This window comes from Fistularia commersonii, unplaced genomic scaffold, assembly GCF_037954325.1.
Source record: "Fistularia commersonii isolate RoL2024-O1a breed Wild unplaced genomic scaffold, RoL_Fcom_v1.0 HiC_scaffold_53, whole genome shotgun sequence".
Classification (NCBI taxonomy): Eukaryota; Metazoa; Chordata; class Actinopteri; order Syngnathiformes; family Fistulariidae; genus Fistularia; species Fistularia commersonii.
The window spans coordinates 146,947-162,500 of NW_028234011.1; positions in this window are offsets into that span (position 1 = coordinate 146,947).

Genomic DNA, 15,554 nt, shown 5'->3' on the forward strand with positions numbered 1-15,554 from the left:
TGATTAAATCATCTACCCATATTATGATGATGACTTTGTTATTTTGGTTTTCTTTGACATAGACACAATGATCTGCTTCATTCTGAATAAAGTCATTGTCAATCAAGTAAGAATGGAGCATCAGATTCCAATGACGACCGGCTTGTTCAGGGACGTATTGTGACTTTTTAAGTTTACACACCAGCTTCTGTTTTTTATTTGTCACTTCATACCCTTCTGGTTGTTCTACACAGAGCTCACAATCTATGGGTGCATGAAGATAGGCTGTCTTTACATCCATTTGGTGTAAGAACAAATTTTCCGGAACTGATTTCTGCATAAACACCCTCACACTTGTCATATTTGCTGTTGGAGAAAATGTTTCCTCGAAATCCGTGCCATACTTTTGACTGTAGCCCTTAGCAACATACCGAGCTTTATATTTGTTTGTGCCATCTTCATTTCTTTTTAGCGCTTACGCCCCCCACCCCCCACCCCCACCCCCACTGCACACTTGCCTTGGGGTAGCTGTGTTAGGGTAAAAGTGTTCTTCTCTCTCAATGACTCCATCTCTTCGTCCATAGATTTCATCCACTTGTCAGCATTAAGTGAACTCCTTGCCTCTTTAAATGTCTGTGGGACACCACACGCCAGTCTATAACAGTAGTCAATGTTAGTGAACACTTGGTCATCGTCAATAGCACTAGTCACATAACTATTAAAGTGACTGGGCTTCTTTTTGGTTCTAGTTGATCGTCTCACATTGTCTGCACTGCTTGGCTTTGTCACACGGTCAGATACGGGGTTGCCCATTACCAAGGTGTACAAAGGTGTACAAGACAGTGGTGAGACCAGCGATGATGTATGGACTAGAAACTGTTACAATGACAAAAAGACAGCAGGCAGAACTAGAGGTTGCAGATATGAAGATGTTGAGGTTCTCTTACGGAGTGACCAGGATTGATAGGATCAGGAATGAGTATCAGAGGAACAGCACATGTTCGATGTTTTGGAGAGAAGGTCGGAGAAGCCAGACTGAGATGGTTCGGTCATGTACAGAGGAGGGATAGAGAATATATTGGTAGACGGATGCTGGAATTGGAGCTGCAAGGCAAGAGGTCTCGAGGAAGACCAAAGAGAGGATTTATGGACGTGGTGAGAGAGGATATGAAGGTAGTTGGTGTGAGAGAGGAGGATACGGAGAATAGGGTTAGATGGAGAAAGTTGACTCGCTGTGGCCACACCTGACGGGAAAAGACAAAAGAAGAAGAAGAAGAAGAAGAAGAAGAAGAAGAAGAAGAAGAAGAAGAAGAAGAAGAAGAAGAAGAAGAAGAAGAAGAAGAAGAAGAAGGAGAAGAAGAAGAAGAAGAAGAAGAAGAAGAAGAAGAAGAAGAAGAAGAAGAAGAAGAAGAAGAAGTAAGAAAGAGAGGTTGGGGGGGAAGCAAACCTTCTCCACGGCTCTAAACTCGTTCGTCGCCGCTACTCGGGGAACACCGGATGGCTTTCTCCCTCCGCTTCCTTACATTTTATGTCCGCTAGATGGCGGCATCCGACTGTGCACAGCGCTTGGAGCTCCAGCAGGTGATCTGGCCGCTGTGTATGAGAGGAATAAACGAGTGGGGCCGTGAGTGCAATAAATCCCCCTCCACTTCTTACATGGATGTTATCACCCTGTTACTGTATTTTAACGATACCGCTGTGTTTTCCACCTCAATGTTAAGCCGATTTTTAAACATTAAAAACCAAATTGCTCGATTCAGTGACACCGAGGCCGTGAGTGGAGGACTTATGGAGTTGACTCCTTCGCTTATTCATATGTGCATGTCTGGTGCTCCCGGAGCTTCACGCCGACGTCACGGGGATCCGTGTCCGAAGAAGGTGCACCTTGGCCGGTCTGCGGGATCCTGTTGACCGGAAGCTGAGACTGGCCCTTGGAAATAAAACGGAAAATAATTGAGAGCATATTTCTCAGTTAACAACGCCCCCACTTGCTCTCATATGATTGGTATCTTTGCCCATTTACATCAAAATAAAATACTCATGACCCAAACAACAAACAACAACTTTGAAAAATTCAACAACTTCAACTGTGATGCAGGCTTTGTCATAACATGTGCCGGCATCTCTTGTGTTGGACAATACTGTAGGGCTACCTTTCCACATATTTTCTTTGTGACATCTTAACACACTCTTCTGACTGACATATTTTCTGGGTATTGATTTTGATCACTTTGCCCATGTCCTTCATTTTAAATCTAGCTGTAAGCATGATTTTCACCTCTTTCATTACTTCCTCATCACTCGCAGCTATGATTAAATCATCTACCCATATTATGATGATGACCTTGTCATTTTGGTTTTCTTTGACATAAACACAATGATCTGCTTCATTCTGAATAAAGTCATTGTCAATCAAGTAAGAATGGAGCATCAGATCCCAATGACGACCGGCTTGTTCAGGGACGTATAGTGACTTTTTAAGTTTACACACCAGCTTCTGTTTTTTATTTGTCACTTCATACCCTTCTGGTTGTTCTACACAGAGCTCACAATCTATGGGTGCATGAAGATAGGCTGTCTTTACATCCATTTGGTGTAAGAACAAATTTTCCGGAACTGATTTCTGCATAAACACCCTCACACTTGTCATATTTGCTGTTGGAGAAAATGTTTCCTCGAAATCCGTGCCATACTTTTGACTGTAGCCCTTAGCAACATAACGAGCTTTATATTTGTTTGTGCCATCTTCATTTCTTTTTAGCGCATACGCCCCCCACCCCCCACCCCCACCCCCACTGCACACTTGCCTTGGGGTAGCTGTGTTAGGGTAAAAGTGTTCTTCTCTCTCAATGACTCCATCTCTTCGTCCATAGATTTCATCCACTTGTCAGCATTGAGGGAACTCCTTGCCTCTTTAAATGTCTAAGTGATCATCATCATCATCATCATCATCATCATCATCATCATCATCATCATCATCATCATCATCATTATCATCATCATCCTGGTCTGAGCTCATCTCTGTCTGGGTTTGTTGCTCTGGAGATGGGTTCGACACAAATTTTAGCAGTCTGTTTTAGTACTCTTTCACTATTTGGATAATATACAAAATAAGCTGGACTATTTTTGTCATATCCAATGAAAACTCCCTTCTCACCTCTTGAGTCAAGTTTCTTTTTGTTGTGCTTGTATGCATAGCACACAGCACCAAACTTTTGCATTTGTGACACATTTGGTTTCTTTCCCGTCAAGCCGAAACGCCCTCCCCCCCCCCACCACCACCACCACCACCACACACACATTAGCTCTTCCATTCATTCACATGTACACGCCGGCTGCTCCGGGAGCTCCACGCCGACGTTTCGGTGATCGATGTCCGCAGAAGGTGCACCATTGCCGGCCTGCGGTATCCTGTAGACCCCCCCCCTCCATACACACATGCAATACGCCTTGAAACGCATCGCTCGCACCGACGCGGGGAATCCTTTACCCTACTTCCACAACAACGGCGAGAATCACATTGCGTCGGCCGCCGTGAGGAAGAGGGGGGGGGGGGCATTAAGGGGGGGAGAGAGAGAGACATGGAGATTTTCTCAGCCTCTCATTCTTTTTTTTTTTTTTTTTAATTGAACATAAATAGTACACACAAATATACAAATGTACAAATAAACATGGCAAGGTAGAACTGAATGTCAATGAAACAACCAGGCATGAGGAAGCAAAGGACTTAAGGACTGTTGAGATAGGTGATCTCATTAGTTTTATTTGAGTTTACATTCTAGTATACATATGTTTTATTTGTATCTACTCTCAGGAAATGTATGGCACTTTATGACAAGGTTTGGGACTTGTTTTAGTTTTTCGCGACTGTTCAGCTAACTTGACGTTAACTTCTACGTCAGTGTTCTTTTTTTGGTATAGCGGTGCTGGCGGGAATTTTTCCCTCACTCTGTACTGTACATGTCCCATGGCTAACCGATGTTGATTCCCGGAGCTGTGAAGAAGAAAATAAAAGACGATTCAAACAAGGCAAACTTGTGAATTCCTTCCGAAACATGGAAAACGAAGAAGCTGCAAACTTAAACGCAACAGGTTATGGGCCCAGGCAACGAACAAAAGGAGGAAGATGGCAACGTTTGGTTTTCGATGGAGACGAAAACAACTACGAGCTTTGGGAAGTAAAGTTTCTGGGACACATGCGACTCGAAGGTTTGAAAGAGACAATACTTTCAACTGTTGAGCCCGACCCAGATAAAAATGCAGAATGCTACGCTGAGCTTATCCAGTTCCTCGATGATAAAAGTCTATCATTGGTAATGAGGGAAGCCGCAGATGACGGTCGAAAAGCTTTGAAAATATTACGGGATCATTACGCCAGCCAGGGTAAGCCCAGAATTATTTCCCTGTACAGCGAACTATGCTCACTCAAGAAGGAACCCGACGAAACAATAACAGATTACATTATCAGAGCAGAAAAGGCAGTCACCGCTCTGAGAAACACAAAACAGGTGATAAGTGATGAGCTGATGATCGCTATGGTTATGAAAGGGCTTCCAGAACCGTACAAGCCCTTCGTCATTCACGTAACTCAGAGCAGTGAAGAAATGACGTTTATTCAGTTCAAGAGTAAACTAAGAAGTTATGAAGAGACTGAAAAGTTTGACAGCAAAACCAAATCAGACAATGTAATGAAAGTGGACATGTCAACGGTGATCTGCTATGGATGTGGAAACCGTGGCCATATGGCAAAAGCTTGTCACCAAAAATCAGGGCCAAAATGGTGCAGCTATCACAGAAGCACAACCCACACCGATGAGACATGCAGAAGAAAATCCAAGCCCAAAGAAGACTCGGTCAAACAAAACACAGACATCCAAGACAAAGATAAGGAAGATGAGCAAACTTTTGTATTCAAGGTCAGTCAAAAAGTCCCTCCGGAAAATATCAGAAAAAATGGACTGATGGTAGACTGTGGCGCTACATCACACATCATAACACAAGAAGACAAATTCATAAGATTTGATGAGTTTTTCAACCCAAACAAACATTACATGGAGCTAGCAGACGGGACCAGAAGAAACAAAGTGGCACTAAAAAGAGGTGATGCAGAAGTGTTACTCCAGGACATTGAAGGAAAACCTGTCCTGGTAACCTTAAGGGGAGCCTTATTCATCCCATCATATCCTCAGGACTTCATATCGGTGAAGGCAGCCACAGCTGATGGAGCCAGCGTGATATTCAAAGAAGGAGAGAACAGACTCATAACCAAAGAAGGAAAAATTTTCAGCATTGAGGAATGTGACAGACTCTACTACATAAGAACGGTAAATTATCAACAACTTTATGATGATACAGTAAATGACATGATGTCCAGAGATAGAGTAAACTTAACTTGTGATGTCAAAACATGGCATGAGATTATGGGACACTGCAATGTAAAAGATGTATTAAAATGACCAAACTTAGTCGAGGGTATGAAGATTACAGGTCAGACCAAGGTAGACTGTAACGTAGACTGTAACGTATGCACGGAGGGAAAATTCACAAATAGCAGAAACAGGCAAGCTGATGCAAAAGCTGATGCACCCCTAAAAATGGTACACACTGACTTATCAGGCCCGATTGAACCAGCTGGTCAAGAAGGGCATAAGTATGTCATTTCATTCACAGATGATTATCCAGGGGCAGTATTTGTATATTTTCTCAAATACAAGAGTGAAGCTACATTAGCAACAGAGAAGTTCCTTGCTGACAGCGCAGCGTATGGTCGTGTCAAATGTATCAGGTCAGACAACGGGACTGAATACACAGGAAATGCTTTTCAATCTCTTCTAAGGGAGAAAGGCATAAGACATGAAACATCATCCCCATACTCTCCCCATCAAAATGGGACAGCAGAAAGACAATGGAGGACCCTTTTTGAAATGGCAAGGTGTATGCTAATAGCAAAAGGATTACCAAAGGTTTTGTGGCCTTATGCTGTCCAGACCGCTGCCCATATTCGAAATAGATGTTACAATGACAGACACAAAAATACCCCATACTTCATGTTAACAGGGAGAAAGCCAAATCTTTCAAAAATGTGGATATTCGGAACTGAGTGTTATGCATACAAACATGACACTAAGAAATTGGATCCCAGATGTGAAAGAGGAATATTTGTGGGATACAGTAAGAAAAGCCCTTCATACCTGGTCTATAATCCACTTACAGAAAAAGTGTCAAAACAGAGACTGGTGAAATTGATCAAAAAGGGAAGAATTGAACAACAAACACAAACTGATGATTATGAGACAGAAATCCAGGGATATGAAGACACAGAATCTACAGATGAAACCAGTATAGATGTGTCACAAAGTGAAAATAAAACAGACAACCATATACAAAATGAGGATGAGAGTACTAACGCAGATGTGTCACATGACGAAGAAACAGCAGAAAATGTCCAAAATGAAAAAGAGACGAGGTCAGACATAAAACCCAGATATAATCAAACCAGTCGCTATCCTAGACGAAAAAGGGTCGTTCCAAGGTATTTAGAGGATTATCAGACAGACTATATTAACAATGATAAAAATCATACAACTATTGATTACTGTTACAGGACTGTGTGCGGAGTCCCACAGAATTATAGTGAAGCACTGAAGTCACCACTGGCACCCGGGTGGAATTGTGCCATGAGGGAAGAGATTGACTCGCTTAAACAGAATGACACATTTGAACTGACAACTTTACCTGAAGGGAGAAAAGTAATTGGAGGAAAATGGGTATTTGCCCTTAAAGAAAATGCTGAAGGAGGACAAATATTTAAGGCCAGATATGTAGCTAAGGGTTACAATCAAACAGAAGGCATAGACTACTATGAAACTTTTGCACCGACAGCTAACATTACATCAGTGCGGGCACTAATGCAGATAGCTGTACAAAATAACCTCATTGTCCATCAAATGGATGTTAAGACGGCATATTTACATGCTCCTATACATGAGGAGATTTTCTTGGAACAACCAGAAGGGTTTGAAATGATGTCAGAAACAGGAGAGAAACTAGTGTATAGATTAAAGAAATCTCTTTATGGCCTGAAACAATCAGGAAGAAACTGGTATGAACTCCTTAATGACCATTTAGAACAGGACAACTTTGTGAGAAATCTCTCTGACCACTGTGTGTACAGAAAACAGACGGAAAATGGTGACACAATCATTGTAATAATTTGGGTAGATGATTTAATTATTGCCACAAGCAGCAATGATGCACTCAGCACATTTAAACAGAACATGAAATTCAAGTTCAACATGAAAGACCTGGGGAAACTATCATATTTTTTGGGCATACAATTTGAACAAAAGGGGGATGAAATCAAAATGAACCAGACAAAGTACATCCTAAAAATGCTAGAGAGATTTGGAATGTCAGAATGTAAAGCAAGATCTACTCCAAGTGAGCAAAAATTAGAGGGCATCCCTGTAGCTGATGAAAATGAGCAAAGTGAACCTGTCGACCCCAAAGAATATCGTGAGATTGTAGGCAGTCTTATTTATGCCATGACTTGCACCAGACCTGATATCAGCTGGATAGTGAGCAAACTATCACAGAATCTGGCAATGCCAAAAGTAGAACACTTAGTAGCTGCAAAACATGTTCTGAGGTATTTGAAGGGGACAGCTGATTATGAACTAAGTTTCAAGACAAATAAGGAGGATTTGAACCTGATAGCTTACAGTGATTCAGACTGGGCATCATCTGTAGAAGACAGACGTAGCACTACAGGCTACTGTTTCAGTTTAACAAAACAAGGCCCAGCCATTGCATGGAAGTCAAGGAAACAGCCCACAGTGGCCCTGTCAACATGTGAGGCTGAATACATCGGCCGAGCCACCACCGCACAAGAAAACATGTACCTGTCTCAACTGTTAAACGGTATGGACAACAAAATGTACAGTTGCACAACAATCTACGGAGACAATCAGGGGGCCATCGCACTGAGTAAGAATCCTGTAAACAGACAAAGGTCAAAACACATTGATGTAAAATATCATTTCATTCGTGAAGCACTCAGTGAGGGTTAAATAAATCTTATCTATTGTCCATCAGAGGACATGTTGGCAGACATCTCGACAAAACTCATGACAAAGGTAAAAATAGAAAAATTCAAAAAGTGGTTCTTTGGAAATTAAAATGTCCAAAGTTTTTTTTTGGATGTTGAGATCAAGAGGGGGTGTTGAGATAGGTGATCTCATTAGTTTTATTTGAGTTTACATTCTAGTATACATATGTTGTATTTGTATCTACTCTCAGGAAATGCATGGCACTTTATGACAAGGTTTGGGACTTGTTTTAGTTTTTCGCGACTGTTCAGCTAACTTGACGTTAACTTCTACGTCAGTGTTTTTTTTTTGGTATAGCGGTGCTGGCGGGAATTTTTCCCTCACTCTGTACTGTACATGTCCCATGGCTAACCGATGTTGATTCCCGGAGCTGTGAAGAAGAAAATAAAAGACGATTCAAACAAGGCAAACTTGTGAATTCCTTCCGAAACATGGAAAACGAAGAAGCTGCGAACTTAAACGCAACAGTTTGGTTGTGGATGCGTTTCGGCTAATGCTATTAGCACAGCTATGATGAGTTAAGGTGTGTTTGTGTGTGTGTGTGTGTGTGTGTGTGTCTGTGTGTGTGTGTGTGTGCGTGTGTGTGAGTGTGAATTTGTTTAGGTGGGGGGGGGTCGCGGACAGGGAGTACCGGGGCCTCGAGCGGATGAGCTGAGAAGCGGAGGAGCGGAGGTAATGTTTCTCCTCTCAGAGGCGGGGAAGCTTGGGGGCAGAAGAACCCCTTAGACCGGCCAATGTGAGCCTTCTCCGGACATAGATCACCCGGACGTATGACTGGAGCTCCCGCACCTCTAGGCACACACATATGTGAATGAGTGGATGAGCTAATGTTTGTTTGGTTGTGGATACGTTTTGGCCAATGCTATTAGCACAGCTATGATGAGTTCAGGTGTGTGTGTGTGTGTGTGTGTGTGTGTGTGTGTGCGTGTGTATGTGTGCGTGTGTGTGTGTGTGTGTGTGTGTGTGTGTGTGCGTGTGTGTGCGTGTGAATGTGTGCGTGACAGTTTGTTTAGGTGGAGGGGGTCGCGGACATGGAGTACCAGGCACTGTACCGGATGAGCTGAGGAGCGGAGGAGGGCAGAAGCCTGGACCGTGATTCGCTTATGTCCAGCGGTTCGGGGGTTCCAGGGCCAAAAGCAGTAAAGCGGAGGGACGGAGAAGCGGAGGAGGGGGGGAGAGCAGAAGCACGTCACGCAATTCGCCTGAGCTCGGAGGATCGGGAGTACCAGGGCCCATAGCGGAGGAGCAGAGGAGCTGAGAAGCGGAGGATTGGAGGAGCGGACGTTATGTTTCTCTTTTCAAAGGCGGGGAAGATTTGAGGCAGCAGGACCCCTTAGACCGGCCAATGGGAGCCTTCCCCGGACATGGATCCCCCGGACGTATGACTGGAGTTCCCGGACCTCAGGGCAAACACATGTGAATGAGTGGATGAGATAATGTTTGTGTGCTTGTGGATGTGCTAATGCTATTAGCACAGCTATGATGAGTTAAAGTCTGTGAGTGTGCGTGTTTATGTGTGTGTGTGTGTGTGTGTGTGTGTGTGTGTGTGTGTGTGTGTATGTGTATGTGTGCGTGACAGCTTGTTTAGGTGGAGGGGGTCGCGGACATGGAGTACCAGGGCCTGTACCGGATGAGTTGTGGAGCGGAGGAGGGCAGAAGCCCTGCCCGTGATCCGCTTATGTCCAGCGGTTTGAGGGTTCCAGGGCCCAAAGCGGAGGAGCGGAGGAGGGAAGAAGCCCGGATCGTGATTCGCTTATGTCCAGCGGTTTGGGGGTTCTGGGGTCCAAAGCGGTAAAGCGTAGGAGCGGAGGAGAGCAGAAGCACGTCACGAAATTCGCCTGAGTTCGGAGGATCGGGATTACCAGGGCCAAATACGGAGGAGCGGAGGACTTGAGAAGCGGAGGAGGGCAGAAGCCTGGACCGTGATTCGCTTATGTCCAGCGTTTCGGGGTTCCAGGGCCCAAAGCGGAAAAGCGGAGGAGCGGAGAAGCGAAGGAGGGGAGGAGAGCAGAAGGACGTCACACAATTCGCCCGAGTTCGCAGGATCGGGAGTACCAGGGCCAATAGCGGAGGAGGGGAGGAGCGGAGGAGCGGAAGAGCAGAGGAGGGCGGAAGCCCGGACCGTGATTCGCATATGTCCAGCGGTTCGGGCTTCCAGGGCGGGAGTACCAGGGCCAATAGCGGAGGAGGGGAGGAGCGGGGAAGCGGAGGAGGGGAGGAGAGCAGAAGAACGTCACGCAAGTCGCCTGAGCTCCGAGGATCGGGAGTACCAGGGCGCATGGCGGAGGAGCGGTTGAGCTGAGAAGCGGAGGTAATGTTTCTCTTTTCAAAGGCGGGGAATCTTTGAGGCAGCAGGACCCCTTAGACCGGCCAATGGGAGCCTTCTGCGGACATGGATTCCCCGGACGTATGACTGGAGTATTGTATTTTAAGAACGAACTTTATTGCAGGCAGCATGAAAGAAAAAAACACGGAACGTTCTTCTTCCTTTGTTAAGACGCAAAAACACGCAGACGTCACACACTGATATAGCAGTAGCGCCACCTATAGGTAAAAGTACCGCCCATTTACAACACTCCCACTTACTTTTACCAATAGCACCAAGTCCTGAGAAAATAATATTTCAAAGCTGTGTTCTTCCACGACAACAAAAACTGTAAACTTGTTTAACACCCCATTTTTAAGACAGTATTCCTATCACATTGGTTATACTGGAACTCTTTTTCACATTTTTTAGAAATCGCTTTGACTCGGCAGCGTTCTTCGTACACCTGTCAAGCATTTTTAAACAAAAAAGAGTCCGATCTCGCCCCTGAGATATTCAAATCTCTGTCTACCGAGTGGCTTGGTAAAGATATCCGCTTTCATATCATTTGTTGGACAATATTGCAGTTCAATTTGTCCATTCTGCACACATTCACGGATATAGTGGTAGCGAATGTCTATGTGTTTGGTCCTGGAGTGATTTACAGGATTCTTTGCAATTGCGATGGCTCCTTGGTTATCTTCAAGGATCACTGTGGACACAGACTCTACACCGAGATCACACAGCAGTCGTTTCAGCCAGATTCCTTCTTGAGCTGCTTGACTGAGTGAGATGTATTCAGCTTCTGCTGTTGAAAGTGCTACTGTTGATTGTTTCTTGCTGAGCCAGCTTACTGCTCCTCCACTCAGAAGGAAGATGTCGCCTGTTGTTGACCGGCGATCATCTTGATCTCCAGCCCGGTCAGCATCCGAGTATCCGATTAAAGCTCCGGAGTCTGACCTCTCATATTTCAGAGCAAGATTTAATGTCCCTTTCAAGTATCGAAGTATCCTCTTTACAGCAGTCAGATGTGAAGCATCTGGATTTGCATTGAACTTCGACACAGCACTCACAGCTTGAGCTATGTCCGGTCTTGTCGCCATGGCAGCATACAGCAGACTTCCAACCATTGACTGATAGGTATGCTGGTGCACTGACATACTGACACCATCACTCCTTTTTAGCCTGACGTTGGCATCTGCAGGAGTTGCCACAGGATTTGCATTATCCATTCCATACTTCCGAAGTATGGCTTCAATGTAATGCTTCTGCTGAAGAATGATACGATTCTTTTCTTTATCTTGGATGACAGAGATGCCTGGGATGTAGGACAGCTCACCCATGTCTTTCATCTTGTAGCACTCCTTGAGAGCTGCTTTGAGCTCGTCCATGCTCTCAGTGGACTCTGTAATCAGGATCAAATCATCCGCGTAAACTGCTAGTATTTCAAGCTCTTGTCTTGATCTCACAAACACGCAGGGGTCTGATGTGCTCTGTTTGAATCCAATTTCCATCATGAACTCCGTAAAAGCCTTGTTCCAACAGCGAGGAGACTGTCTCAGTCCATAGATTGATTTTTTTAGTTTGCATACCAGATGTTCCTGCCCTGTTTTGATGAAGCCCTCAGGTTGCTCCATGTATATTTCTTCTTCCAGGTGTCCATTGAGGAATGCAGTTACAACATCCATCTGGTGGACATGTAGACCCTTTTGAACAGCAAAGGACAGTAATGTACGAATAGAGCTAAATCGTACCACTGGTGAAAACGTTTCATCATAGTCAGCGCCATACAACTGTGTGTAGCCCTGTGCAACGAGTCTACACTTGTATCGTTCCACTCTTCCATCACTGCGATGCTTGACTTTGAACACCCATCTGGATCCTACTGCCTTTCTGTCTCTTGGCAAGTCGACTAAGTCCCATGTCTCGTTTTCCAGCAGTGACTCATATTCCAAGTCAGCTGCCTCCTGCCAGTCTTTTGCATGAGGACTCTCCATTGCCTCTTTTAGTGAGAGTGGCTCTGTCACGCAACACATGTTTGCATAATGATCAACAGTCACTACATCAGCAAACTCATCATATCCAAATCTTATTGGAGGCTTTCTGATTCTGTCATTTTTTCTGACAGTGCTCTCAACAGTGACTTCGTCATGTTTTGTTTCACTCTCATCTATTTTCATAGTTATCTCGGTGTCTGTGCAGTGTACTTTCGGTTCCTGCTTCAAGTTAAAGTTGGATTCATCAAAGACGACATCTCGACGGATCAGAATCCTCCTCTTCTCTTCATCGTACAGGCGATAGCCTCTGGCATTGTTTGCATATCCCACGAAGCGCGGCTTCACAGTCTTTTTGTCCAGCTTCTTTCTCTCTTCATCTGGGACAAGTGCATAGGCAATACAGCCAAACACCTTCATGTGACCCACATTAGGTTTTTTCCCACACCATCTCTGGTACGGTGTCTCTCCCTTCGGGACAGAAGTAGGCAGCCTGTTCTGTATGTAAGCTGCTGTGGCAACAGCCTCTGCCCAGAACATCTTTGGTAACTTAGCATGAGACAACATGCTCCTTGCTGCTTCAACGAGTGTTCTATTTTTTCTTTCAGCAACTCCGTTTTGCTGTGGTGAGTGAGGTCCAGTCATTTCATGGTGGATGCCTTGAACCTTCAAATATTCTTGAAACTCCCTTGAGGTGTACTCACCACCATTGTCTGTTCTCAGCCTCTGGATGCTTAGTCCACACTCATTTGTGAATGTCTTCTCAAATTCCTTGAATTTACACAGCACTTCATTCTTCTGTTTCATGAAGTATACCTTGGAGCATCTTGAGTAATCGTCTGTGAAAGTCACAAAATATTTGGATCCACTTATAGATTCAGTTTGCATGGGACCACAGACATCACGATGAATTAACTGCATCTTGCGCTCGGAACGTATTTCTCCAATCGACTTGAATGGCTTTTTAGCCAGCTTGCCCTCCACACATCCTTCACAGAAGGGTACTTCTTTGTCTGCAGAGAAGTCCACTCCGTTCACCAGACCTTTTAGTTCCTTCAGCTTGGTAGTGTGACCGAGGCGCCGGTGCCACAAGATAGCAGCTACTGATGCACTGTGAGTGACTGATTCATTTCCTTTCACATCTAGCTGATATAGTCCATCAGCTCTTCGTGTTCCCATTCCTTTAAGAGTTCCATCTTTTCCACGAATGTAGCAGCAGGACCTCTTAAACTGAACCGTAGTTCCCTTTTTGGTGGCAGCTCCCACTGAGAATAAATTCCCAGAAAGTTTTGGAACATACAGCACATCATACATCGTAGCATTTTTTACCTTGCTTGACTTGAAGGTCATTGTCATGTTGACATTTCCAATTCCCAGGGCATCAACCACCCTGCCGTCACCGAGCTTCACTGACTGTTCTTTTGAGAACTGCTGGTATTCCTTAAGAATTCCTTGCTCGCATGTCATGTGCTTTGATGCTCCAGAATCAATTAACCACTCAAACTGATGTGGTTTTTCTGAGCTTTCCCTTCTAGCTACAAAGGCACTTTCAGATGAACCATCCTCATCCTCACACACCACATTTTTAGCTTTGTGGATTTTCTTTTTTGATTTGTTTTTCTTGCTTGGGTTAGGGTTAGGGTTAATCTTTGTTTCCAGTGCAGTGACAACTGTAGCGTAACTTGGTGGTAAACTTCCCAACAATGTTACAATTTGGTCTTCCTCTTCAATTACAGCTCCTATTGCTGATAACTGGTCAGTCAGTTCTTTCATTTGTTTGAGGTGCTCAGTCAAACCATCTCCTTCCTTCATTTCGCACCTGAAATATTTCTTCTTCAGAAATAGTTTATTTGCCAGCGTGTCTCTTTCAAAAATATCTTTCAGTGTAGTCCACACTTCTTTGGGAGTCTTACAGTTTGTAATCAGGTACAACAGGGATGAACTTACATTGAGCACTAACACAGAGAACGCTTTCTCTCTCTGTTTCGTGAACTCACCCTGTGCTGCTGCGTTAGCATCTGGGGCTAATGTGTCTTCCTCTGTTAGCATTCGCCACAGTCCTTTAGCCTTTAGCAGATGTTCCATTTGAAACTTCCACGTTGCCCAATTCTCCGGTCCGCTCAGCTTGTCGATAAACAGCTTGTCCTCCATTGTGAGTTCCCACAATACTGTTCACTATCACACAATATTCAGTGTAATCCAGCCTTTTAGAGACACTCTGGGCCCATAACCTATTGTATTTTAAGAACAAACTTTATTGCAGGCAGCATGAAAGAAAAAAACACGGAACGTTCTTCTTCCTTTGTTAAGACGCAAAAACACACAGACGTAACACACTGATATAGCAGTAGCGCCAGTAGCAGTAGCGTAGTAGGTAAAAGTACCGCCCATTTACAACATGGAGCTCCCGGACCTCTGGGCACACACATGTGAATGAGTGGATGAGATCATGTTTGTGTGCTTGTGGATGTGTTTTGGCTAATGCTATTAGCACAGCTATGATGAGTTAAGGTGTGTGTAAGTGTGTTTGTGTGCGTGTGTATATGTGTGTGTGTGTGTGTTTGTGACAGTTTGTTAAGGTGGAGGGGGTCGCGGACATGGAGTACCAGGGCCTGTACCGGATGAGTGGAGGAGCGGAGGAGGGCAGAAATCCTGCCCGTGATTCGCTTATGTCCAGCGGTTCAGGGGTTCCAAGCCCCAAAGCGGAAAAGCGGACGAGCGGAGAATAGCAGAAGCACGTCACGCAATTCGCCTGAGTTCGGAGGATCGGGGGTACCAGGGCCAATAGCGGAGGAGCGGTGGAGCTGAGAAACAGAGGATTGGAGGAGCGGAAGTAATGTTTCTCCTATTTTTTTTTTTCGTTTTTAATTTCATTTGTCTATCTATTTATTTAATTATTTCCTTTCAATGTCTTTTTTTGTCTAGCATAATAAACTTAACTTCTTCCAGTTCTGCAAAGCAAGAGACGTGCCACACATATTATTCCTCCGTAAAAGACCCAGCCGGTATTGAGGGGTAACTCACAGATCTCCTGGCCTGGCCAAGTTCTTCGTTCACAAAAACAGAATGCAGCTATGTTCCCCAAATTTTAATTTCTTCATAAACGATTTTGAATAATTAAAAAAAAAAAAAAATCCTGAAAACTTATGGAAAAATCCAAAAACCAAA